This window comes from Misgurnus anguillicaudatus, chromosome 11 (assembly GCF_027580225.2).
Source record: "Misgurnus anguillicaudatus chromosome 11, ASM2758022v2, whole genome shotgun sequence".
Classification (NCBI taxonomy): Eukaryota; Metazoa; Chordata; class Actinopteri; order Cypriniformes; family Cobitidae; genus Misgurnus; species Misgurnus anguillicaudatus.
This window is the reverse complement of record NC_073347.2, coordinates 13,660,926-13,688,798: the sequence shown is the minus strand read 5'-3', so window position 1 is coordinate 13,688,798 and position 27,873 is coordinate 13,660,926. Positions and strand designations below refer to the sequence as shown.

General features: G+C 38.6%; 1 protein-coding gene across 1 annotated transcript in view; it reads left to right on the top strand.

The window, feature by feature from the left end:
* lzts2a (leucine zipper, putative tumor suppressor 2a) overlaps positions 1-27,873 on the top strand; it is a 73,647-nt gene that overhangs the window by 7,882 nt on the left and 37,892 nt on the right. Inside the window, exon 2 of the mRNA XM_055169799.2 lies at positions 24,284-24,399. The gene's annotated coding sequence lies outside the window, so the exon portion shown is untranslated. The remainder of the gene's footprint in view (positions 1-24,283; positions 24,400-27,873) is intronic.

Below are 27,873 nucleotides of genomic sequence, written 5' to 3'. Positions count from 1 at the left end.
CACTTACAGTCCTGCATTACCATAGTTTTCACCATTTGCGAGTTGTACTCTGTCCACTTGATACTATTGTCTTGGACTGTATTAATCAGATCTGCGCTTACTGTCTGGTTGTAAGGAAATTGGGAATTCTAGCTCATTTGCATTTAAAGGCACAGACAATAAAACAGCACAGTTTTGCTCCCACCCAAATTGGGGCATTTTGGACATGCTATAATAAATGATATGTAGGGTATTTTAAGCTAAAACTTCACAGATACAATCTGGGCACACCTGAGATATATATTACATCTTGTAAATAGGCCATAATAGGTGCCCTTTAACTGGAGCTTTTACTTTTAACAACAGATGATTCTCCAGATGTAAGAACGTAATAAAGTTGACATATTTACATGACTTTCCCACTGATCTATGTAAATGAGTGGACGTAACAGCGAGAAGTTATCAGAAGCGTTTGAGCGGCCATCTTGGTAATCCCAACCAGCAGAGGGCCTCATTGATGTATATTCAAAATCGAAATCTAAATTCACCCGGTTTACAGCGTATCAGTCCCAAAAGATTAATTTTTATGATATGTGTACACTGTAAAAAAAGAAATTGTTATTGCAGCTGGGTTGCTGTTATTTTTCTGATTTAGTTTTAAAGTAAAGATGACTTAAATTCTATGGCTTTTACAAGCATGGCAGTTTGCATAAAAATTTTTCTTATATTGTTGAATCAAAAGTTAGTTTAACCGCGGTTTAATTACTGTTTCAAAATACACGCCATTAACATAATTGCAAAACCAGCAAATTATTGCAAAGTACTGTTTATCATTAAAATCTGATAACATCTTATTAATTTAATAAAATGTTTGTGCATACCAATATGGCGATGGCTTCACAATTGTGATGTCATGCGCAATCCAGTCATTTATAGACCGTTTCAGCAGTAACAACATAAACACGCGGCTGTCGTGGACTCCGCACGTAACTTCCGCTAAACTCCACTAAGAATAAATAACAACAAAGTACTTTAAACGTAGTTTATTTATATAACAAGAAAAAAACAGCACATAGATTACCTAGGAAACCAAAACATTTGTTATTTTCGACGAGGAATTTGTTCAAGAGATCAGTTTAGCAACTAGTCAGACCAATAAAAAAACGAAACCGGAAGTAAGGTTCGGATCCAGACGTGTATCACGTGCGTCCGATGAAACCGTCTATATAGATCAGTGGACTTTCCCCACATGATCAGTGTATAAAACATTAGAGATTAAATGCCCCCATCTAGATGACAAGTTTATTAAACTCTAAGCAACTGTTGTATAAACACAAGCTACAAACTATTCCCCAACCGAAACACATGCATGCGTTGGAGTAGCCGGGACCTCTTGTTTCTGTTTACGGATGTGAGGTAATCACACAAAGATGAAAAATAGACCTGGCCTCTAAATTATAAATCATTATTATAACCTGAATCTGAATACGGTAAGGATTCAGTTTTGAACACTGATTTTGTACTACTTTTTTAATGAAAAAAGTTAGTCAACATTTTTGAAGTGGATCAAAACCTTTTGTAAAAGTTTTCTTAAAATTTTGAACAGAACCCGTTCTTGTCTTCACAAACTATTTTAATCTACTTCAAATGTTGACTAGGATATTATTATTATCCCATTAAAAATTATTTTGCAGAAAATGTTTATTTGACGTTGACCTGTCTACATTATGGCATTTTTAGAACACACTGGATATGTAAAGTTCATGAGATGCAAAAAAGAATAAACATAGAGAGTCAATTATAGAGCTGATGAAATCCTAGATTGCCGTCCCCTCTCAAGGCTTTTACCGGCTGTGTAAGATAATCCAGAAATCAATTTCTAGTGGAATTTGTCATTTGAATAATTGATGGATGTGTGTGACCCTCCGGTTTAAAGATTACAGATCTACACTTTAGAATAAAGCTTCTCTGTCTTTGACACAGCTAACAGCAACCGAGGGCTTACATCCAGACCAGTCATGCTGAACCATGATCACAGGCACTAAGGCATGTTTAAAGAGCTGTACTGGCTTAGATTGCCTGGTCTTGTGAAGGGATTACCGTCCATAGAGTACAGCGCTCATTTCGTGTCCTTATCAACCCCGTTTCACATGCAGTTGGCCAGACGAACTCATTAGCCGTTTCAACTAAAGAGACCCGAGTCTTTTAAGTCCCATCTTTGTAGAGTACTGCTGTACTACAGTGTGCTTGGATAATCTCCACGTGACTGGAGCAAGGTTGTTGACCTCTTCCAATGCTTTGTTAATCTGCCCAGTGTTTCTATGTTAAAGGCATCTTTGAAGCCAGTGGTAAAATTTAAACAAGGTCATAAGATGAGGTCAGAGGGTCAGGAGATGCGTACAATACTTTCTCAGTGTTTACCATTGTTGTCCAGTCAGCTGACATAGTGAACCAGTGCACATATACCCATACAGACCAGCATTCAGCTGGGAATTAGGGGTGGGCGATATGACGATATTTGATCGTGAACGATTAAAATGTCTCCACGATCCACTTTTTCAGAAAAATCGTTGTATCGTGATTCGTGCCTATATCACGTATGCGAGTTCAAGTACGCGACAAACTGAGGCACGCGCAGCGCGCTATGCAAAGGCGAGTTACATGCTCGTATACTTTGCTGAGTTTGCTTGCGTGTGTTCATTTCAAAGATTTGGCGCGCTACATGAAGACAAGTTACCAGGCTCGTATATTTTGCTCGTGAGTTCAGTAAGATTTAGCAACGCAGTGACGCGACAATGGATGAAAACACTGAGGAGTTAGTCTTGGTCCCGAAAAAAAAATCTACATCAATCATATGGAAATGGTTTGGGTTTTCCCCAACAGACACGGAGCAAACAACGGTAATTTGCAAATGCTGCAAAGATAAGATTCGCACCTCAGACGGCAACACAACAAATCTTTTTAACCACATCAAAAGAAACCACCCGAAATAATATTCCTTCAGCCAAACTGTGAAGGGACCCCACGCGAGATGCATCAGCTAGGTTAACTATACGCAGCCAGAAGCAGCAAGACTTAAACAAACAACACTAACTAAGGAAGCCTTTGATAAAGGAACTACATATGATAGGACAAGTAAGCGCTGGAAAGATGTGACTGACGCAGTCACATTTAACCTGGCCAAGGATATGGTTCCCATAAAATCTGTGGAAAATGAGGGCTTCAAAAGACTGCTTAAAGTCGTAGATCCGCGTTACGAAATACCCAGCCGAAAATATTTTTCCGGCACCGCTATTCCACGTCTGTATTCCGAATGCCGCAGCAAGATGGAAAGCAGAATTCAAAATGTAAATTTTTTTGCTACAACAGCTGATTTGTGGTCTAGCCGCACTTCAGAACCTTATTTAGGTTTAACAGTTCACTATATTCATGACTGGAAGTTGTGCAGTGCATGTCTAGAAACAACATACTTTCCACAAGACCACACAGTTGATCTTATAGCACAAGGCCTCAGGGAAGCGCTCGAATGTTGGGGACTGAACGAAACAAGCATGACCTGCATGACTACAGACAGCGGGAGTAACATGGTGAGGGCTTTGGAGCTCAACGGTTGGACGCGTCTGCAGTGCTTTGGGCACAGACTTCACCTAGCTATCGGTAAGTGAAAAATGTATATATAAATATATAAATATGTTTGTGTATGTGTGTATATATAATCATCAGTATGTATTACAGATATACAATTACAATACCATATTTTTATATACAAAACTTTTAAATATAATAATGCATTTTATATTTAAACTTTATATATAAGTATATATATAAATATATTATATATAAATATATATAGTTTGTGTGTCCAAAGTTTAAATATAAAATGCATTATTATATTTAAAAGTTTTTTATATGAAAAATATGGTATTGTAATTGTAGATCTGTTTGATTTTAAATAAAATTGTACGATTTAAAAATTAACATTTATGAATAAAAATGTTACATTCTGCATGGTTAAATCTATGTATTTTTTTATTAGAAAAAAGTGCCAAAGACCCACGTGTTGAACGCATGACATCTGTCTGCAAGAAAATCATCAGTACCTTCTCTTTCAGCTGGAAGAAAAAGAGGGAGCTAAGTAATGCACAAACTGAGCTGAAACTACCTCAACAGAAACTTGTCACAGAGTCCCCAACACGATGGGGTTCCAGGCTCAACATGATTGAGAGAGTTCTTGACCAGGAAAAGGCTATTTCTCAGGTCCTAAAGACAGACAGAAAGACAAGACATTTGGTGCCATCATGGCAAGACATTGACGTGATGGAGTCTGTGAAAAAGGCACTGAGTCCACTGAGAGACTTTACTGATGCACTCTCAGGTGAGGACTATGTGAGTGTGTCCTATGTGAAACCAGTGCTTAACCTATTGAAAGTAAATATCTTGAGCCTGAATAATGATGACACGGAACTAACAAAAACAATGAAGACAACCATTCTTAACTACCTCACTGATAAATACCAGGATCCCGCAACTGATGACCTGCTGGATATGGCTTCGCTTGTCGATCCAAGGTTTAAAACCCAGTACATTGACAGAGACAAGATGGAGAGAATACAAGACAGAGCTGTGTCTGAACTGGAGTCTTTGCTGTTCATACAGAATCCAGCTGCTGCAGCATCGGATCAGCAACCAACATCTACTTCCACATCACAGAGCCCTGATGCAGAACCAACACCCAAAAAGGCAAAGAAATCACTTGCAAGCTTTTTAAAAACCTCAGGTGCTGTAAGTGCACCTGCAGCCACAGGATCAGCCTCATTATCTCTAAAAGAGGTGATAGAAGGAGAATTGAAGGGCTACTTGTCGACACCAAATGCAGAAAGTGAAGTGAATCCTCTGGAATGGTGGAGAGTTCATGAAGCAAACTTTCCAAGAGTTGGCCAACTTGCTAGAAAGTACTTGTGCATTCCAGCGACAAGTGCTCCCTCAGAAAGAGTCTTCAGCAATGGTGGCAATATTGTCACCTGCCAAAGGGCAACTCTCAAGCCAGATAAAGTCAATCAACTTGTTTTTCTCTCTAAAAATTTGTGATCAGTCATAGTATACTTTGTGTTCTTTTAAAAGGAGATGTAAGTTGTACGAAGGTAAAGTTATGATCTAAAGCTGCTAGTGCTAATTTTACAAATGTCAGGATTCAGAAATGTTTTTGCACATTTGGTTGATTTGTTTTGGTTCTCACTCCCATTACACCAAACAAAAAAAAACTACTTAAGATTATAAAGGTAGTTAATTTTATTTATTTTATTTATTTTGTTAATTTTAATTGTATCTATTTATGGTTAGAGTGTTTTGTGTTTACATTTTGAAGCCAATGTTTATTTTGAGAGTTATGTTAAAGTCTCGAACTGCACACTTACATTTATTTAACTAGACTAGACCAAGTTAATATTTTTATTTAACCTTTTTTATTACCTTTTTAAAAAGTGATATATTCATTTAAGCTAGCTTCCGTTCAACACCTGATTTCTGATATGCATCTCTTGTTTATGTTTATTGTATACCTTGTGTAAGATGCTGCTACTCAAAAGAGGACCTGAGTGTTCTTGTTGAATGTTCCTAAATTGCAGATTTGCACTTGCATTTTGCACTTGATTAAAATATACTTGAAAATGTACAATGGCCAAAATGTTATGTCTTTTTTTCCACTTTTATATTTTGTTACCTTGTAGGACAGTCTAGGACTGCATTTTTAAATTGGGGCATTAGTATGGCTGTATTAAAGCACAGTAATGATAAAATAGTCTTTTAAAAGCCATTAAAAAAAAAAGAATCGTGATAAGATCGTGAAATTGTGATCTTCCGCAAAAGAATCGTGATATGATATTTTCCCCATATCGCCCACCCCTACTGGGAATGTGTTGACAGATGAAGCAAGCTTTGACAGAATAGCAGTGTTAAGAGAAACAAACAAAACAAGTCCGCTAAATTACATACACATTTTATTGGTGTACACTAAAGCTTTGTTTAAGGATATGTCTTTCTTGAATGGGAATTCCTGAATTGGCACACAGGCATTGTCTGTGTCCCTAGACATTCTTGATTTGCTTGCTCATCAGTTAAAGGACAAGTTCGGTATTTTACATTTAAAGCCCTGTTTTCAGATTGTTTATGATGAAATAGAACGGTTTTGACTGAAATTTTGACATATGCGGCTGCCCCAAGAATTTTCGAGTGTTTGTGTTTCACCTCCCACCTCTACAAAGGGTTTATAGGTGCACTGGAACAATCCTTTCTAAAATGCATTAAACTTTCGTCCACAAAGACGTGAAACTCACCGAGTGGTCGGCGGTGTTCACTGGTGTGCTCACGCGGAAATCGCTGCAAAAGATGCTTTCCAACAGGTGTTTTAGCATTCGTTGTTAACTTGTGGACCTATTTTTACAAACGCCTCACACCCGTACATTCTTCTTCCGTTGAGAGCTAGAATAATAGACACTCCAGCACAGTTGGTGGCGATAATCCGGCTTTGCCAATTGCAAGAATAGAAACAAAGTTCCCGGCGCGGAGTAATACCGTACCTCACAGCACATCTAATACAAGTCAATGGAGTTGGCAAAAACTACAATAAAACCTGTTGGAAAGCGTATTTTGCAGCGATTTTTGTGTGAGCATATCAGTGAACACCCCTGACCACTCGGTGAGTTTCACGTCTTTGTAAACGAAAGTTTAATGCATTTTAGGAAAGATTGTTCCAGTGCACCTATAAACCCATTGTAGACTAAACAATTCAATAATCTTTTTGCATGCTTCACACAATAAATGTTCTGACATCATACAATAAAGTAAAACCCAATATGTAGTAAAAAGTAAGTAAAAGAGTTAAGTTAGTGAACTACATATTTATACATTTATTTATTGAAAATAGGTGCCTTTTATCGTATTGCTGTTGATTCCGTAACAAAACCAGTAACATACAGATTAAAGGGCTGTTTACACAACACTAATTTCAACCGGAAACGGGAACGGTTTTAAGCAGCTTGGCTGTTTGTTTAAACACTGTCTGTGTTTTGGGGTATTGAAAACGCAAACTTTTGAAGGCAGGTTTTAAAGTGCAAGTTTTTTATAACGACGCCTTGTCGGCTATCTGTGATAACGGTGATGTCGTATGCATGTGTTAATTCAGTCTATAGGCATGCATGGGCGAGTATAACCAAAACAACAATGGTGGTCTGGTCTAGACTAGAGGGCTGTGTTTGTGCTGCCCAAGATACTGAGTTTGTGAACACTTTTCCAAAAAAATTTGCCGCTTTATAGTCCAAGGTCATTTGTATAATTAATAATATTAATAAACCTACATCATCGTCTGTTTAAAGAGCCCCTATTGTCTGATTCTTGTTTTTAAATTTCCTTTGATGTGTAAGTGTGTATTAGTACATGTTAACGATATGCAAAAGGTACAAACCCCAAAGTAAACGATGACGCGAGTTATCATCTCCAACATAAATCTCTTTTCTTGGACTACGACAAACACACGGATTGTAGGCAACAGTTTACTTCCTGTGATTGGTGATTGGTAGACAAGAGCGACATTATCATAATTCCTCTCGCTTCGGACTCACAGCTTGTAAGTTAACTCCTGTTAGCATTGCATTGTAAGCGAATCTTTCAAACATGGTAAGGAGCGTCACATTTCTGGCTGACCTCAGAGGTATTCAGGCCAATCACAACATACAGATTAGCTGGCCAATCAGGGACACAGAGCTTTCAAATCTGTGTGTTTCAGGAAAGCAAGTGAAATCTGGAGCAACATAAATGTACAGTATGTGGAAAATAATGTTTTATTGTAACCATAAACCACGAGAACACATTGTATTATAACAAATACACAAAATAAAGTTGTTTTTAGCAATGAAATAGGTGCTCTTTAAACAAAACTCCTCGATGCTTTTACCGCTTTGATTGTAGATAAATGCGTATGTGTGCAGGTCTTTAGTGCTTCTTTACCAGGTAACATCGCCATCTACTGGCCTGGCATGCATAATACAGCAGATTTAGTCATCTTTGCTGAGGTTTTTGACAGTGTTGTTGTTGTGTGTATTTGAAAGCAAAGGATTTTTTTGTCTTTTACTACATCATTGTCATGTAAACAAAATAGCCTACATGCTTGGCCTTGTGCTGGTCTGAAAGATCTAATCTGAAGAAGTGCTCACTGTTCATTATCAACACAATACACAGCTCTGCAAGATTCTTTTAACTGTAAGTCCTGCAATGAAGCAAATGCAGGACATTGCGGTCTCCAATTTCCTGCAATAAAAAGGTAAAGGTGCCTGACAATTTAAGTTCCACACAGCCCATAAACTTAATTGAACCTTAACAGCACCACTATATAAGAATGAATGTGTGTGCGTGTGAAATATTGTGCTTTGTTTAATTGTGGGAAATGGGGTTGCTGTGAGCTCCATGTGGATAGAGTTTAGTGAATGACTTTGCCAGATAGCCCGTGGTGCTGTTCCCGCTTTACTTTCCTCTTTAGCCCACATCATCAGCTGACTCTCTCTCCATTCTGCTGTGGTCGAAAATGGAAAAGTAGGGATGTGCCATAAATCTCCTCAATGAATCTTGCCTCTCTGTAGATTGTTCAGATTTCACTATAATTGCGGAAAGTTGAAAAATGAAGAGAAATAGTTGAATTGTGTTTTGTTTTTCTCTGTGGTGTCCATCTCTCACTCTCCTTTCCCACCGGAGCCAGGAGATGAGGAATTGCCTTTCTGGCTGCTGATGTTTTTACAGCTCTGCCTGCGAGCAGTCGGTTCAAGCCCCAAAGTAATTTTATTAGCTTTCTCCTCAATAACACAAACACTACACTTCTCCTCCCACTACATTACTCAGATTTATGTTACTTCAAACACCTTGTCCAACAACCTCTTTGACATAGTAGCGAGGTTTCTTAAGTAAATCGTTTATTATGGGATTAATTTCCTGCCTAATGTATTAAGGTCACGGATCAAAAATGAAAAAAATAATAAGAAGAAGAAGCACAAATCAGAACTTTAAACACATTTAAAATCATATTGCACAAAACTGGAAAACGAATGGGAAGTTATCCAAATTGCATACAAAATATGTTCTCTTAGTTTATATTACTATTTTTTCTTCTCTCTTATATTTTCCGCTCATATTTAATTTTTTGTCTGCTTGTGCTGTGTTTTCCACACTGTGCACTTGGTTTTCCAAACGTTGCAGTTTCATGCAAATCAGGGCAGACTTTAAGTGTCACCATTCGTCCAGTATAGTTTTAGATTGACAGCTCAGTTGACGTCACTCCAGTGCGACTCATGGCTGCATGCTCGTGCGGGTGAAGATGGATAACTGTCAGCTGGCAAATCTTGGATAATTACCGCCCCAGTGACAACTTTTAAACCTTCTTGCACCTTTTTATAGGCTAAAATGAGATGCATGTCATATACTGTATATTATGTTATAATATCATATCAGAGATATATTTGACATGTATTAGCGTTTTGTGGGGCTGCTTTGCCTTTTCACGAGATCCGCAAGGGATTGCTGTGGTTCATAGAGAAATAATTATATTTCGACAGATGGATAACACACATCAATGTTTCAGACTTTCATTTCCTCATCAAGTAGCAGCTACAACAGAAGTTGACTGACACTTCTGATCAGTCCTGAACACTGTGAGCAGAAAAGCCATTTTTGCTCATCCATTTCATAGTAGACACCATATAAACAAAAGCAAGTGGTTGTTCGAGCTGAGTCGACTGATGACAGTTTAAATAGCTGCCAGTAGTTTTCACACCATAATCTAAAATATACCATTGTCAGCATTCAGTCAAAGATTATTAGAGTCTAGAAACGGATACATCATTGACCTTGAAAGTATTATGAGCTCCACTTCTTGTTAAAGGTTAAAGCATGTGTCAGTCCTGAATATGAGATCCTTTAACCTGTCTGAACCCTTCTGAGAGGATGGGTCAGCCTTAATTGATCAACACAGCGCCTGTCATCTCCATCCAACCTCATGGAGAGCTGAACAAAACCAGGACAGGACATTTGGGAGAACTGCCAACATAAATGTGCTTACTATACACAGCCTACCATCTGTCTGTATTACTGCCCGATTTCTTTGAATGTTACTGAAGTTGTGTGGCAGTATTGATTTAAGTGGGTTCAACCGATTGATTTTCAATCAATTTTGTAGATCACTGACACATTTTATTTGGTGACTCAGCAGGGTGCATTTCTGATTCTTTCTCATTTCTATTAGGAAATATAAGAGTTTACTCAATAACATCTTGTTGGATTATGTTAAGCTTTGTATTTTGCAACATGTAAACATTAATAGTGAATAAAACGTATGAATAGTACTCCGAAAACATGACATGCCATAAAGATTTTTCATCATGTTCCTTGAATCAGTCATTTCACAAGCGTCTGTCTCTTTAAATGGGGAAGCTTCATGTCCTGTCTTTGTCATGCAGAGCAAAAAGGATTAGAGGCGTTTATGTAACTCCCCCCCAGAGTATTTCCACTGTGACGCCCGTCAAGAGCAGAATTTTTAAATAATGATTTTATTTATGTACTAGCATAATTTCCACAGCCTATTTTCTTTTTATTTTGAAGAACAGGGATGGAAACAGAGTTTGGAGTATTTATAGAGTATCCTGCTGTCTCAATGAAGCATTGCGATCTGTCAGACCCCATCACATCTCCATATGGACTTTAGCTTGCACATACACGCTTGTGCGCACACGAACACACATACTTGCACACACATAACCATACACATACACAGGCAACACAATTGAATACCAAATAAACAAAAATATTTGATCATATTTTGTAAAACCAAGTGATTTTCTGTAACTATACCACACTCAAATGTATTCTTTGGGTCAAAAAGGGACAAACCCAGTCGTTGGGTTAACTTAACCAGAAAATGTTTATATTTGACCCAGCAACCCACTATTTGGGTTGAAGCAACCCAACATATGATGATTTGATTTACACTATATTTTATGATGGCTCATTCCTGTAGCAAGTATAAACATTTCCAAAAATGTAAATGCAAACAAATGTACTTCCCTGATAAAGCATTACTAAACACTCATCTTTATTTATAGTATAGAGTAAACTCTCTTGTTTTATAAACAGATAGAAAGCTACACCTAACTCATCTCTCTATACATCATCTATTTCTCCTTATCTTCCTCTCTCACCACTTTTTATAGGAACAGTTTATCCAAAACTGTCATTATTGTGAGCGGTGACCTTTTTAACCGGGTGTGCTGACTGCCACGCATGTCACTTTCATTATGCAGAGCATTTGCAGCTTATATGCACCGCATATACTGACTTCCCTGTCGTTTTAAACTGGTGTGTGTGCTAGATTATGTGTTGAGGAGTAAATAGGTTCAAGTTTGGTTTAATCTAAGCCATCATATGGTTTTAGACTTTGAATCGTGCATGAATCACACAGTCTTTGAATGAAAATAAATGTCCTTCTTTTGTGGAAAAGTCATTCATGTTTTTATTTTTGGACGAAATCCATCTTTTCCATAAGCATCTGTTGCGCATGATTCTTCTTTCCACAATTTGCTGATTTATAGGGATGGCTGTTTTTCCCAAGATCTAAGTCATAAAGTCCTCACAAAAGGTCTTGGACAATATCAGATGCTTGCACATCGGCTGATATTTGTACACATGTCGAATCCTGTGCTTGACAGCGGTAATTTAGCAATGCCACCATAGCTTTGATCTACCGGAGCTCCCCATCTGTTACAGAAATGATGGGCTAAGGGAGACTGACAGAAATATTTCTTGTGTTTAGCTATAATATGTTTCCTGTATATCTCTGAAGTTTCAGCAATCATCATTATTCGCTATGTGCTGTGGTAAATTAGTGGTGCTGCAAGGTTTTTAGCAGCTGACATACATGAAGTTTTGTTCATGAATGCTTATTAGAGCACTCGGTTTTAGCTTTAAGGCATTGAGTGAGTTGTTCTCTCAAACACTCATGCAGAAACACATTTTCTGTTGCCCTAAGGGGGTTCAGGCTGCCTTCATTGGCCTTGATTGTTTGATGCCTTTGGGGCAAAAGAGAGGAGTAAAGCAGGGAGAGAGAGAGAGAGAGAGAGAGGAGAGAGAGTTTGAGTTGGCTCATCCTGCCACTCAAACACAGGAAACAGTAGAGGTCAGATTGGAAACACTTGAACGAGTCTTTTTTGGAAACTGGGATTGAGTGAACATTCCTCTGCTGTCTGGCTTTCCAAACATCTGGTCTCATGTGGGTAAGCTTACTGTCAACCTCTGTGCCATCATAACACCAGGAAATGTAACCACCTCCTTTATGGGGTGTTTTTTTCTAAAACCAGGCAATAAATGTTAAAGTGTAGTTGAAGAGCTCTGATGCAAAACCTTCAAAGCGTCTGACATGTTTTCTTGTAAATTAGCATTTTTGGTAACACTATTTACAATAAGTTGTATTTGTTAACATTAGTTAATGCATTAGCTAACATTTACTAACAAAGAACAATACCTCCACACACATCAAAATCAGCAGTGTTAGATGTACACTGCTGGTGTTAATATGAGTGCCACCAGACCTGGTGGTACCCATATTTACACCAGCAGTGCTGATTTTGCTGTGCAGCATTTATTAATCGTATAGTAAAATTCAGCAATTTAACTAATGCACTTTTAAAATCAAAAGTTGTATCTGTTAACATTGATTAATGCACCATGAACTAACATGAAAAACTGTATTTGCTTAACAAACTGCATTTTGGGAAACGAAAGTATTTGATGACCGGAAAATACGTGCTGAAAGAACTAGGTTAATGGCATTTTCTTATTTTTGATGGAGGTGGTGGCATTTAGAGGCTTTTGCATCGGAACTCCTTAGTTTTTCAATAACAGAACACAAAAGTGGTAGGCACGAGGGCTTTGCGATAAATCGCATGCGATAGCCATGCACATCTCGTCAGTAAAGCAGGTTCCTTGATTACTAGTAAATCACCTGCTTTCAGATGGAGCTATTCTGTGAATATACGGTAGTCATTATATTTATCATCTTGCTATGACATGAGTAGGCCTCTCGTCGACACTGCTTTCTTAACACTGGGTTTAGACAACTAATTCTAAAGGACTTGACATGCCAATGCGCAATGAATTAACATGAACAATATATTGCCATTAACTAACATTAACACAGATTAAAGGTTCCTGTGTTTTTGAAGCTGGTGTTTATGATGCGCAATATAATGTGTTCATGTTTCGTGGGGGAAAAACGCAGTACAACTTACTTATCTCTAGCGCTGTTTTCACTGTCCTAAACGGGCTGATGGCGTCCAGTGAAGTCCCTCCTTAAGAAATACACTCTTAGAACGAATGTGTTAAAAACACCACATTGGTGTTGATTCTGGGACAACACACCAAATGCAGTGTCCCAGAATCCACCCATCTCTGTGTTATAATTGAAACAACACATTTTGTGTTACTTTTAACACAACGTGTGTTATATTTTAACACAAAATCAACACAAAATGGCACATAATGTGTTAAAATTACACATAATGTGTTAAAAGCTTAATGCACAAAGATGTGTAAATCCTTTCTAAGAGTGCATGTAACGAATTCTGATTGTGTAGTGTTGTGATTCGTTAACAGCTTATCTTAGCAGTGCCGTTTGAGCTTAGCTGGCGACTGACGTATTCCTGTGGGCGGAGTTCAGAAACTCTTATTTTGACGTCATTCAACCAAGGAAGTAAAGGGCTGTAGTCCAAACTGTAGGCTTTGAAAGGGGAATTTTTTATTAAAGAAAATGTATCGCATTGATGTTTGAACTTTATAACTTTGCAGGAATTATTTATAATCCAACAGCAACATTACACACTAAATAAAGTTTGAAAAATGGCATCAGCAAAAACTAGACCTTTAATAAAACCTAAAAATCATAACTTTCATTGTCAGTTCATGTCAGGTGATCCATTGACTAATGTTAAAGGTGCATTGTGTAACTTTTATAAGGATCTCTTGACAGAAATGCAATATAATATGCATAACTATATTATTAGTGGTGTACAAACACCTTACATAATAAACTGTATTGTTTTTATTACTTTAGAATGAACCGTTTTTATCTACATACATCGCGTCTCCCCTTGCATGGAAGTCACCATTTTGCGCCGCCATGTTTCTACATTAGCCCTTAAAGGACAAATTGTTCTATAGAGCGCATTATGTCACTACATTGTCTCAGACAACAACATTTTTGTCCTATGGTCCTAAAAAGTTAAAAAATTACTTTAATTGGTTTCTTTAACCTAAAATTTCACTTAAATTTCACTATAGGTAAAAAAAATTAATAAAATAAAGTAGAAGTTGAAGAAACTTACATTTTGTAGGTGTTGCCAATTGAAGTAACTTAACAGTTGAACCAAGTTTTTACAGTGTTGCTTTTCTATTTATTTCGAAAGGGAGTGGACTGAGCAGTTGGTTACAATTCACAGTCTCACTGCTAGACCTTTTGTAATTGGTTACCATGTATTTTACCATATTTTTGTATATGGTTTTGTAATTAGGACATCAATGAGCTTCTACATTTTATTCAGAGTGTGTTTCTTCATAACAGAAAGGCATTTATTTTGGAGTACAACCACAGGAGCATATTGAGGTTACGCTTTAAGTATACAGTTATTCAGAAAAAGCTTATATTTCCCATACCTATTGCATTTATAAGATGAAATCTCTGTACTGTAATCTTGTTTCAGTTCTGGCTGCCACGCACTTCCACTTACTGGCAAAGAACATGATGCCTTTTAAAACGCCTGTCAAAAGCTGCCAAGCTGTGCTCTTTCCCATCAAATACCCATTAATGCTGTAAATCTAGTCAGTTGCATATAAAGTGATTAGTGGTTGGGCAGTTATGAGGCCTTGGAGGATTCATTAAACTGAAAGTGGATTGTACATGGCTTTGATTGTTTAGTTTTGGCCAGCAAAGCTGGAATAACAAATCCACTGTAGAAAGATAGCCTGAACACCTTAGACCTCAGCTAAATTGTGCAGTCCAGGTATTTGTTCTTCTACTAGACAAACACTGCTGATTTCTACCCTCTTCTTATCTACTGTGACATGGTCAGATAAGAAGTCATTGCACTGTGGTGTTATTCATTGGGCTAAGGGAAACTAGGGGAAGTTTGTCTGTGCCATGACAGGCATCCAGAAAGGACAATACACTTACATTGCGTAGAGCTACAGTAGGTTGTTTTCTAAAAGAAATACTGCAAACATAATGCATACTGCTTAGAAAACTGTGTGCTATTTTTATAAATAGTATGCAAAGCATTATGATTTATGCAGTGGTTAACTTTTTAAAAGGAAGTGTGATATATTGTCACGTGAGGTAGATTATCCAGATATACTGAAAATTTGCATACTGCACAATGCATACTTGATTACTGCAGAGAAAGTAGTATGGTATGCCATTACAAGAGTAACCTTTTACTTTAGTTTAAAAACAAAAGCAGTATGTGTGTGTGGTTTTGTAGTATTCAAGTAGATTTATGTAAAGCTGAGTCTATCGAAACATGTTGTGCTTCGTTAACCTGCCTGTCTTTCTTTGTTTCTGTGTGGCCTTGACTCAACCTACAACACCAAAAGTTAATTCTGAATCCAATTTCAACTGAAACAGTAGTGCAGAGCTCACATACAGACACCGACCTCTGAACTAGATCTGCCTTATTGTCTGCTGCTTTGCTGTGATCTTTGCAATGGGTTGGTCATGTTGTCCCTGTGTAAAATTTGACTTATAATTTAGTTGCAAAGTTACTTATACTCAATTGATGTCTGTTGAGGGATCACAATATTCATGAAAGAACAGAGCATGATATAAAGCAGACAATACTTTGATGACTGGTAGTTGACAAGACGTTGCAAAGTTACTTACAGTTAGAAAATAATTTAAAAATGTCTAAAGTGGACTATCGATATGGTATTTGGGCTCTTAAAGTTTTTATGTCACTGATGACAATGACTATGTTATTGCATTATTACGGCAAAGCAAGCCTGTGGACCTGTGATGCACCTACTCTGGTCCTTCTTGAGATGTGTTTCTATTGTCTTCCCCCTGGTGGTGTGAGGCTGAACTGCTATTTGTTTTTGAATAGAATCTAATAAAAAATCTGGAACGTAAAATAATTGTTCATTATTGTACAATAATAGAACCTAAATACTTGTAAAACACTACAGCAAGTAGTTTTGCTTGAGGACCAAGACCTTTACTTTGGATTTTAAATGGAGAACTAGCACAAACATAAAAAAGTTTTGGGTTACAGTTGGTACTGAATTGTATTTTCTTTTACCTTGCATGGATAGGTCGTTAAGGGGATGTCACACAACCTGTTTATATTGGCGTATGTCTAATTTATCTATAGCTTCTAGTGACAGATTTATTGGTGCCAAAACTTTGATACAGTACCATATTTGATAGGTATTATCTCTTAAAACAGTGTGGCTGCATAGTTTTGCATAGCTCAAGTGATGCACGGCAATAATCCTCATTGAATAAAGTCAGAAATTAAAGCAGTAAATCATCTTTTATGTATATCTACTTGCAAAACGAAAGCACTGGAAACTAGGACAGTGAGCAGAGCTTTAGGACAACAACGCCACTGCCAGTTTCTTGGAAAATACTGTTATTCCTGAAAGAAATCAGAAAGATTTGCTAATTTTACTGAGTAAACAAGATATAAGGTTTCAATTGCATTAAAAATTACTGTAATATATATGTTCGAGTTGTTTTAAGACTTCAGATTCAGTCCTTCTCAATGGTTTTTCATCAAAATGTATTATGTAATTCCCAGACCACTGCTTAATCTTGAATAAACTGCAGCTGTTTCAGGATTTGGTTACACATCTCCAAAGCAATAATGCAGATTATGACAGGACATTATCTGCACTAGTGGACGCCCCATAAATCACACCAATAGAAATGGACAGCACTGACAACAATGTGAATTTGTATAGCTTAGTTCTCAGGATTCACACGTGTGATGAGTCCTGCAGGTCTTATTTGCATTTCTAAGCTCCTTAAACACAAAAACGGCAGATGTGCAGCTGACCGCTGAGCATTACTTATCATAGTTTCTTTGCCCTTGAGTCACATCTGAAATGATGGAAGATGCTGTGTGAGCTTGACGCTGCGCCACTGCTGTTAGACCCATTACACTCGGCTAATGACACAGAAGTGAAAATAAACACATTCATCAGCTGCAGAGGGACATTTGGTTACTGACAAATATAAAGTACATATTAAGAATAAGAATACAGCTTGCTGCTATCATCAGCAGCTGCAGTTTGGGCTGTAAATGCTACACTCTCAGAAATAAAGGTAAAGAAGTTGTCACTGGGAAAGGTACACCTTTGTACCCGAAAAGTGCATATTAGTACTTCAAAGGTACAAATTGGAAGTTCAAAGATACATATTTGTTCCTAAATGGTACGTATTAGGACCTTTTTTAAAGGGTATTGCCCCAGTGACAGCTTTGTACCCTTTATTTTTGACAGTGTACACATGTGCATGTCCAGAGAAAAATAGTGTCTATTTTTCTTAGTGTCTTTTTTTTGTGTACATCTGTGCACTACATTTGCAAGCCTAAATACCCTGCTGGAAAAAAACTAAATAGAAACCACATTCTAATAAATAGAATAGTTATAATGGGAATTGTATTGATTTTAAAGGAAAGTATATTTAATGGTCTCCTACTGGAATAAAGCCTAACACACAACTACAAAAAGTAATTTTGTAGTGGTTTTAATGGTGATCAGTTGAGGGTTTATAATGGTATTGTAAATAATAAACCATTAAAATTTGTGTTAAATTTGCATTTCTGTAATAGTTTTTATTTTTAACAGCATAGTATATCCATCTCACACTGTTATGTCTGCATTAAGGTCATATTCAAACTGTGGACAACCTATGGTAAAATAAATCCTGACCTACGTCAGATGACGGCATAGGACTCTTATATAAGCAGACTTGTGAGCTCTGTTGATTAGTAAATATGTAGCGTCAGATAGGATCGTTTTAGCTTATGAAAGTAACCTATGTGGCACAGTTGTTAGCTTTATGAAAATTAAATCACTAATGCTGTCCCGGAAGCAGCCGGTCAGGACTGTGATTTGGACATTAATCCGCTTCATCATGGAAATAAAAAGTAGGGCAATAACCCAAAGTGCTGTTTGCCTCATACCTGAAATATGGTCTGGTCAAACTTTCTCATATTCTCATTCACATTTTCATATATCATCTAATATTGTCCTATATTCTATATAATATATTTTTCATATTGCCTATACATCAAGATTAATTATACTTTTCTTGGGACCAGTGCCAAATTCACCCACGCCTAATAAGTAGGCAATATCATAGTACCCTCCTCATCTCAGGTGACCCAGACAACATTTCTGGTGGCTCTACACCTAACCACCCGAGGCCAACCTGCAAATCCTTTCCTAGACGGGATGTGCGCCATCAGTTCTAAGTGCTTCCACTTCCTGAATTAGGAGTTGAAAGGGAGTGTGGTACTGTATTGCCATTCCATATAGCCTGACACATGATTTTCAGGGCTGGAAGGATGATGGGAGAGATGAAGCTGCATCCCTGTCTGGACAAAGAGTGGCAAGGTCAAAGAGTACGTGGATGTAGATGAGGGCAGGGGATTGATGCTGTTCTTTCTCCCTGTCCACGAGTCCCTGCTCCTTGCCATCTTTTACCCTGCAGGCTCTCGTTTTCTCACTGGGACTCGAATGGTCAATTATGTTTACTTCAACTAACAGTACGGTTGCCTAAGAGAGCAGTTGAAAACAGACAGTTAATGTAAAATTGATGATAAGAATGTGAGTGTTTATGGGATAGTTCACATAAAACTGATTTCTTTCCCTGTGGAACTTAAAAGCAGTTATCTAGTAAAATATCAAGACGCTTTATTAAAGTGGATGATACTGTCAGCGGCTGTCAGAAAGTACCATCTGCTCTCTGGCTTCCTGGTATATTCATTACAGATGGATATTTATATTGAATGTGCAAAGCTAGGAGGTAAAAATAAATTAAAGGTAAACATGTGTGCAGTTATCATGTGTGAACAAATGTTTAATTTCTTCGTAAACTGTCCCTAAAGGCACAAATAGCGACGGAAGTGATATGGATGATTGAATTGTCTCTTATACTTTTTTGTCTATTTCATAGTACAGATATAGCAGAGTGAATAAAATTACTGGCCAGAATCTGCATTAATCATATGTGCACCATATAGCAGTGGTTCTCAAACTGGGGGCCGCGAGATGGTGCCAGGGGGGCTCCAGTTTTATGACATTTTATAAAATAAATTAATTTATCATGAATTCTGTGCAATTAAACCTTAAAAAATAAGACTACTAACCAACAGCACTACTTTGTATCATTTAATATGTTTTTTTAATCAAAAGTTGAGTTTTAAAATCATTAATTTTCTTTGAGAGGGCTGCGAAGGAATGCGCCATACAAAAGGGCGGCCGGACGCTGAAAAAGTTTTAGAACCACTGCCATATAGGACACTGTATTGTCCACGTGTGCTAAACACAGCAACAACGCTTTGATGAGACCCTTTGATAAGCTCACTTCTGCCAGTCAGTTAGATGCATTGAGTTCAGGAAGTAATTTGTGTTATTATATGGAAAAAAATCAAGCCTTTAAGATGGATCGTTTTCAGATCAGTGTAAATGGCAGTACAGCAATTTGATGCCAAAGAGCTGCACCATTTAACAGACCCACATTTATCCCCGACAGGCAGGTTGAGGTCATGGCAAAATCAATGGGCCATACTTTATCAAATTGCAGATGGTGTCTCAGTGATTGATCACTCCACAACATGTGTCCATTTCTGCTTGGTTATAAAGTAAAGAGGATTATACTGAATACAGGTGCAAAAAAAAGGTGCAGTTTTTTGTGATCAGATCACTACATGTGATGTATATGATTTAGTGCATTTTTTCAGCTTTATCATAATGTTATATTTTTATAATTTGCTACTTGTTCTCATGGATCACAAGATGTTAAACGTAACATAACGCGATATATATATAAGCAATTCATATTAACCACAGTGACTGTTTACACCTGGATGAGCTTATTATAGTGGGGTCAGGTCAGACAGTACATACTGTACATCATCTGAAATACAGTTTCAGTTGACTGCTTAAATTTCATGAGGTCTCTGATTTCATGAGTAAAGATCAGGTAAAATCCTTTCCGACATTTAAACACATTATAAATGCTAGAAATGTATTGCAATATTAAAGTCTGTGAACTATGTAGTACTAAATTGTGGAGTTTCATTGTTAAACAGTTTTTTCTCATTTTTGAGTTCAGGATTATTTGGGTGGGGTTAAAAGGTGGCTCGATGACACACCAAAGTCATGGAACATGGCCCCTCCCCTAAAACAATCGCGAGCATCCATTCAGAGAGACAGCAGCTTTCTCGCTAGTGGGCGCTGTTTCAGTGCTGACAGAGGACACGACCCCAATGAGCAAAGCTAGCTGTTTTTTCCCAAAATTTAGACAACTTAATTAATTTACTTGCCGTTTTTTTAAATCATTCAAATTTGTCTGGGTGGTTAATAACACACTTTTCTGTGTTGCGACAACCTACACATTTAATATCGGACTTTAAGGGTCCAATCACACCAAAAGCGTTTATGGCAGCTGCAGGCGCCTTTTTTGAATGAGATTCTATGGGCAGAGAGCGTTTGCGCACTTTTTATGCGCGCCGAGCACCTTGCTGTTTTTGCCGCAGCACTCGCTTTTGAAGAAGCGCTGAGAGCGGAGAAGCCCCTGACCTCATTCGCGTCTTTCCATTGTCCAATCGAATGAGGGGAGAGGCGGGCCTTACGTTGTGGTGAGGGAAGTTTACAGTTGCTTTGAAGAACCAGACTCCACTCGCTCACTCTCTCCTGGGTGTTTGTGCACCTTTTACCCTCAAACAAGGTCAGAGCAAGTGTCCTCTTTTTAAAGTTTCTGCTAATATGACAGTTAACAGCAAAAGAGCACTCACGCTTCAACATTTGATTGACAAGACAGCTGACTCGGTGGTTGCCTAGCAATATAAAAAGCCGCGTCGCACTGCTTTTTTAAAAAAGGCAGTGCGTCGCGCCTTGCGTTTCAAAGCGTTTAAAGCGCTTTTGGTTTGATTAGCCCCTAAAGCAAAACACTAAAGAGTTTTTGCTCCCCCTACAGGTTAGAAGCAGAATTGTCCATTACCACTGTCGTAAATACTGCAGCATAGCTGGCTCTGATTGGATTGCCGTAAAGCAAGTTTTTGTAGTTTTCACTCGAACTACAGGACCACGACCCGACGGTTGGAAACTTCTTTAGTGCGGTTTTGGCCGATAGAGGGCTGCAAAGTGAATGTGAAAGTGCCATTCACCCTGTTTCGAGTGGATGAACAACTGAAACTGAAATATATAACAACCATATATCTAAAAATCTAACGCATTATTTTCTAAGAATGTACACACATTGGTGGCATCTGTCTGCTGTGACTCTGGACGCTGCTTAAATCACTCACATAGTTTAACATTAAATAACATCATATTTGTCCCAAATCATTAACGATTAACATAGGCTGCTAAAGCATATTTGCATCTGGAAGTAGACTCTGACTAAGCTTGTGTGATGGAATGTGCACGTCCACTGTGCGTTACCTGCGAGTTGTCCTTCACACAACGTAACGCGGCACTGCGCTTCTCGTCCGGTATGCGACCTCCTAGACTTCTATTCACACTCTTTTATTTTTCTGTATTCACCGTCACAAATGTTAACCTCCTTTCCTCTCTTCAACATGTGTGTTGCTGAATTTAAATGTATTTCTGTGTATGTGTACTGTATGGCAGTTAACTCATACTTTAGTTTGCAATTTTTACATTTGAGTCGACAGATACTTTTATTCAAAGCCACTTACATTGCTTTCAAGCTATACATTTGTATATGTGTTTCCTGTCTCGAACCCATGACCTTTCCAATACACTAACACAATGCTCTACCAATTAAGCTATAGGAACACTTTTATGGTCCACTTCACACTTCAGATGAGACTCTTGAAGAGAAGAGAAAACCAGAGAGGCATTCCTCTAATCTCCCCCTTCATTCTTTACCATATTATTAAACACGGTAAACAGTTACTAACATTCCTGACTACAGGAATGGACAGCGCTTGCAGATAAGACCCTGAAGGATTGTATAAACTTAGTGGTGGTATGTCAGTGTGAGTTATGAGCTGGCCTTGCTATTTTAACTGGACAGAGCTGTGCACAACAGAAAACTGTAAAGTTTGTCAATGTGGTTGGAAAGTCCAAACACTCAGTTTTTTCTCAGCATGTCGAGGTTGAAGTGTTGGTCTTTCATATGATACAGAAACACTGGAACACAACATTATTTTAACATTTATTAATGTATTTGATACACATATCTGTTGTCCACATTTGCTGAATGATAATTGTCAATGCTGAAAGTATATTGTGACTGCATCTATATCAGTTAAGGATAAAGCATTCTTTAGAAATGTTGGCCCATATTGATAGGATAGCATCTTGCAGTTGATGGAGATTTGTGGGATGCACATCCAGGGCACGAAACTCTCGTTCCACCACATCCCAAAGATGCTCTATTGGGTTGAGATCTGGTGACTGTGGGAGCCATTTTAGTACAGTGAACTCATTGTCATGTTCAAGAAACCAATTTGAAATAATTTGAGCTTTGTGACATGGTGCATTATCCTGCTGGAAGGAGCCACCAGAGGATGGGTATATGGCGGTCATAAAGGGATGGACATGGTCAGAAACAATGCTCAGGTAGGCCGTGGCATTTAAACAATGCCCAATTGGCACTAAGGGGCCCAAAGTGTGCCAAGAAATAACCCCCCTACCATTACACCACCACCAGCAGCCTGCATAGTGGTAACAAGGCATGATGGATCCATGTTCTCATTCTGTTTACGCCAAATTCTGACTCAACAGAAATTGAGACTCATCAGACAAGGCAACATTTTTCCAGTCTTCAACTGTCCATTTTGGTGAGCTCGTGCAAATTGTAGCCTCTTTTTCCTATTTGTAGTGGAGATGAGTGGTACCCGGTGGGGTCTTCTGCTGTTGTAGCCCATTCGCCTCAAGATTGTGCGTGTTGTGGCTTCACAAATGCTTTGCTGCATACCTCGGTTGTAACGAGTGGTTATTTCAGTCAAAGTTGCTCTTCTATCAGCTTAAATCAGTCGGTCCATTCTCCTCTGACCTCTAGCATCAACAAGGCATTTTCACCCACAGGACTGTCGCATACTGGATGTTTTTCCCTTTTCACACCATTCTTTGTAAACCCTAGAAATGGTTGTGCGTAACTGAGTAACTGAGCAGATTGTGAAATGCTCACCTGGCACCAACAAGCATGCCACGCTCAAAATTGCTTAAATCACCTTTCTTTCCCATTCTGACATTCAGTTTGGAGTTCAGGAGATTGTCTTGACCAGGACCACACCCCTAAATGCATGGAAGCAACTGCCATGTGATTGGTTGATTAGATAATTGCATTAAGGAGAAATTGAACAAGTGTTCCTAATAATCCTTTAGGTGAGTGTATATTTGTGTTCAGCAGAAAAAGAAAGTTATACAAGTTTGGAACAACTTGAGGGTGAGTAAATTATGACAGCATTTTCATTTTTGGGTAAACTGTCCCTTTAAATCTATGTCAGCTTGCTAAGATCACCTGTATGCTAAAGTATTATAAAAGTGTCACATGTAAGTGAAATGAAGCACAGTGGTGGTGTTTATGGTTAGTGTCCAGCAGATGGCAGTATGCTCCTCCTCTCATCTATACCTGGAAGTCTATTCTAGCATGAGGAACCTTAAATTTCACAGATTGTACTGGGCAGAATGCTCTGTGTCCTCTGTGAACCCTGTCAACCTATGGGCCAAAGAGAGAGAAAAACTATGGCCCTTCAAAAAGCCATGACCTTATCTTGCTTCCACAGTAACATAATAACAGTCTTTAAACCGAGCAGCTAATACTTCACAGCAGGTGTTTGATGTATAGTGTGCATACTTGAACCCTGTCATATCCACTCTCGTAGAGGCCCTCCTGTTATTCGTACACTTTATTGTTTTAATAGACATATTGATCTCTTTATTTGAAGTTATATTGTGTTTATTCATGCACATCTGTGTTTGACTTCATCTAACCAAAATACATGTGTGTGTATCTTTCCAGGTGTATGTGTGTGAGTAAAGGTCGATGCTGCAGTCAGACTCTTGGGATGTGTAAGACCTTCATCAGTCCTAAATTTCTGCAGCTTATACAAGCTGAACCCAGGGCATCTGTGCAAGGTAAGAAGAACCAAAATAAATCTCCATCTCTTTTTCCATGCTATTCTTTCCATCAGTGGAAACTGACATGTCCTATGGAATTGATTTCAATCATTCATTTACCCCAGTCATGCAGAACAAGCAGGCTTAATGGACCCCATCATCAGTGTCATAACGTTTACTTCTCACCCTGTTGGTTTTAATTAGACTTAGCTAAGTAAAGACACTAAAAACTAATGATCTGTAAAACACAATTTGAAATGTGCTCAGGTTGTCGTAGATGCACAACAGGAGCCACAGTAGATACTGTAGAGATGAAATGTTGTTTCGGCGTAAATTAATAAATTGCAAAATCATGTAAATGTCAATTTTACAGGCGTCATGGCATTGATTAATGGTGTGAATATGTTTCTGCCTGAGTTTTAACCTATACAACACTTTGAAGTATTTTTGGTTCATGATGGATGACCAGTGTGAAGTGTGACAGTGGTGTGGATGGTGGGAGACCTGGGCTTAAATGGGAGGGCCAGTAAGGGTCAAAGGGCAGAAATTGGTAATAGAAATGCTTGTTGACATGGAGACAGAGCCTGCCAGAAACTGGGTGGCAAGTCAAAGCTGAGCTCTTACAATGGGATCCAAAAGGCTTTTTAAACACTGGTCTCCTTAACATGGTACCATGGCAATGCTTTGGTTTTTGGACGTGAGCCGTAGTTCTTTTGTCAGTTTCACAGAAAGCGCTCTTCTTCAGTACTGTGTTTATGTGTGTGGTCTACACAGCTGTTCTTGAGCTTCATTGCCTCAAACTATGCTCACGCTCTAAAAGCGGCTGTTTATTTTATTCACAAGACTGAACCCTGCTGTCTTGCTTCCTCTCTGTGGTGGAAGTGACATCAGAGGCTTATGCCCCGAGTATAGTCTGTTTTTTATGTGTATGTAAATCGTTCAGGGACGCTTGAACGCACAGCCTTGCAAAGAATAGTTTATTTGATGTTTGATGCATGCGCATTGCAACAAAATGCCATGGATCCCCTGGGCTACATGCTACATTCTCCTGTATGCACGACCCAGCAGTGCACGTACAGTACGTGTGCACTCTTCTGATGACAAAAATTGTATCACGCGCACTGTACGGGGACCCTCGTCTACACGTAAGAAATGGACCATGCTTAGTATAGTCTGTTTTTATACGTGTAAGTGAACGTACGCACATGGCTGAATGCGCAAGCCTTGCCAAGTAGGCTATTGTTTGACTCGTACATGTACACAGACGTACGGCGCATGCGCATTGCGAACAAAATGCAATCCAAGGCTACATGCTATATTCGCCTGTAGGGACATGCACGACCAGGTACAATATATACACTATATACACCCTCACCTACACGTAAGAAATGGACCATGCTTTGGCCTAAAGCCTCGTAGTATAGTCTGTATTTATACGTGTAAGCGAACGTACCCAAACGGTCAAACGCAAAGCCATGCAAAGTATAGTTTGACTTGTATGTGTACACAGACGTTTGACGCATGTGCATTCTAATGTAATGTAAATTACCAATAAAGAGTGGGAAGAGAGTATTGCTACCATTTAGGCATACCATTGTGCATGTGTTGCCCCAAAGCACGAGACCTTTTCTTCACCCAAATAAGGGTTTTTCATATTTGGGTGAACTGTTCCTTTAAAGTTCGGTATTTTACACATAAAGCCCTGTTTTCAGATTGTTTATGATGAAATAGAACAGTTTTGACTGAAATTTGGACATATGATGCTGGCACGAGAATTTTCGGGTGTTTATTGTTTCACCTCCCACCTCTATAATGGCTGTATAGGTGCACAGGAACAATCCTTCCTAAATTGCATTAAACTTTCGTTTACAAAGACGTGAAACTCAGCGAGTGGTCAGGGGTGTTCACTGATATGCTCACACAAAAATCGCTGCAAAAGATGCTTTCCAACAGGTGTTTTAGCATTTGTTGTAAACTTGTGGACCTATTTTTCCAAACGCCTCACACCCGTATATTCATCCGTTGAGAACTTGAATAATAGACACTCCAGCCCAGTTGGTGGCGATAATCCACATTTGCCAATTGCAAGAATACAAACAACGTTCCCGGCACGGAGTAATACCGTACCTCACGGCACATCTAATACAAGTCAATGCAGTTGGACAAAAACTACGATAAAACCTGTTGGAAGGCATCTTTTGGTGCGATTTTTGTGTGAGCGTGTCAGTGAACACCCCTGGCCACTCGGTGAGTTTCACGTCTTTGTAAACGAAAGTTTAATGCATTGTAGGAAGGATTGTTCCTGTGCACCTATAAAACCATCATAAACAATCTGAAAACAGGGCTTTAAGTGTAAAATACCGAACTTGTCCTTTAATGCAGTGGTTCTCAAACTGGGGGCCGCAAGATGGTGCCAGGGGGGCCCCAGTTTTATGACATTTTTTGAGAACCACTGCTTTAATGTGACCTCTCTCTATAACGACTCAAAGTCGGTGTCTTTATCTCAAATTAAATAAAAAATATGTTTTTAAGTATTTAGTGCCTATTGTGTTTTTGCTTTTTTTTAAATGCAATCACACGAATTTTGCTCATATGGGTTACTGTGTGTGTTTGCGTGTCTGTTATCTAATCTTGAAGCTTTCGTGGCATTCAAACGGCTGGGAACTGTTGTTGTGACAGAGAGAGCCGGCCTGAACATCTCTACATGCCAGTGGAAGCAAAACAGCAAGCATGCTGGGAGTTAATGGGAGGTGAATGAGAAGACACTGACATGTTGCTTGCTCCCACCTTTCTCCTGTTAAGATTTACTGAAGCATTACACGGCAACCGTGAGATGTGTGTGCGCACGCTTTAAACGACTCCACACTTATTCTCTTTCCTATAAAACCAGAGCAGTCATGCTGATATTGTGTCCCAGATTGATTTGCAACCTTTTGCCCTAAATGGTGCAAGCAGCCTCAGATGTTTCAGCTTTTGTGTGCTTTCCAAAGACGGATGAATTCTTTCTGTTTAGCTATGGGAAATCACTGTCTGCGTATTACATCTTTGAGTGCTTGTGCTAGCAACTCTCCCATAGCAAAGAAAGCTAACCCTTTAATGGATAATCTGTATACTATTTCGGCCAGTGGAAAGGTTTTGTAGAAGCCGTTACTCATCCCATTATTCTTTCCATTCCCTATTAAAGTGTAGTGGTGCCGCATGTCTCACCCAGTGTTGACATTGACTAACGTCATTGAGCAATCATCTGAAGAGAGCTTATTGCTTTTTCTACAGTATACTTTATTTGGATTATCGTTTGAAGGGTCTGATCTCATGTGTGTGGAGTGCTATGCTGTTCCTTTAGCTTGTTTGTCAGTGTGACCTTTGCTAATCGTGATGCTGTTTTCTGTGTTTCCACCTGAGTTCACATTAAGGCTGAGATCACGAACTCCTGCTCTATTTTGGAAAGCTGCTCTTTCAACCTTTGACCTCACTCGACCCTCTGCCCCCATA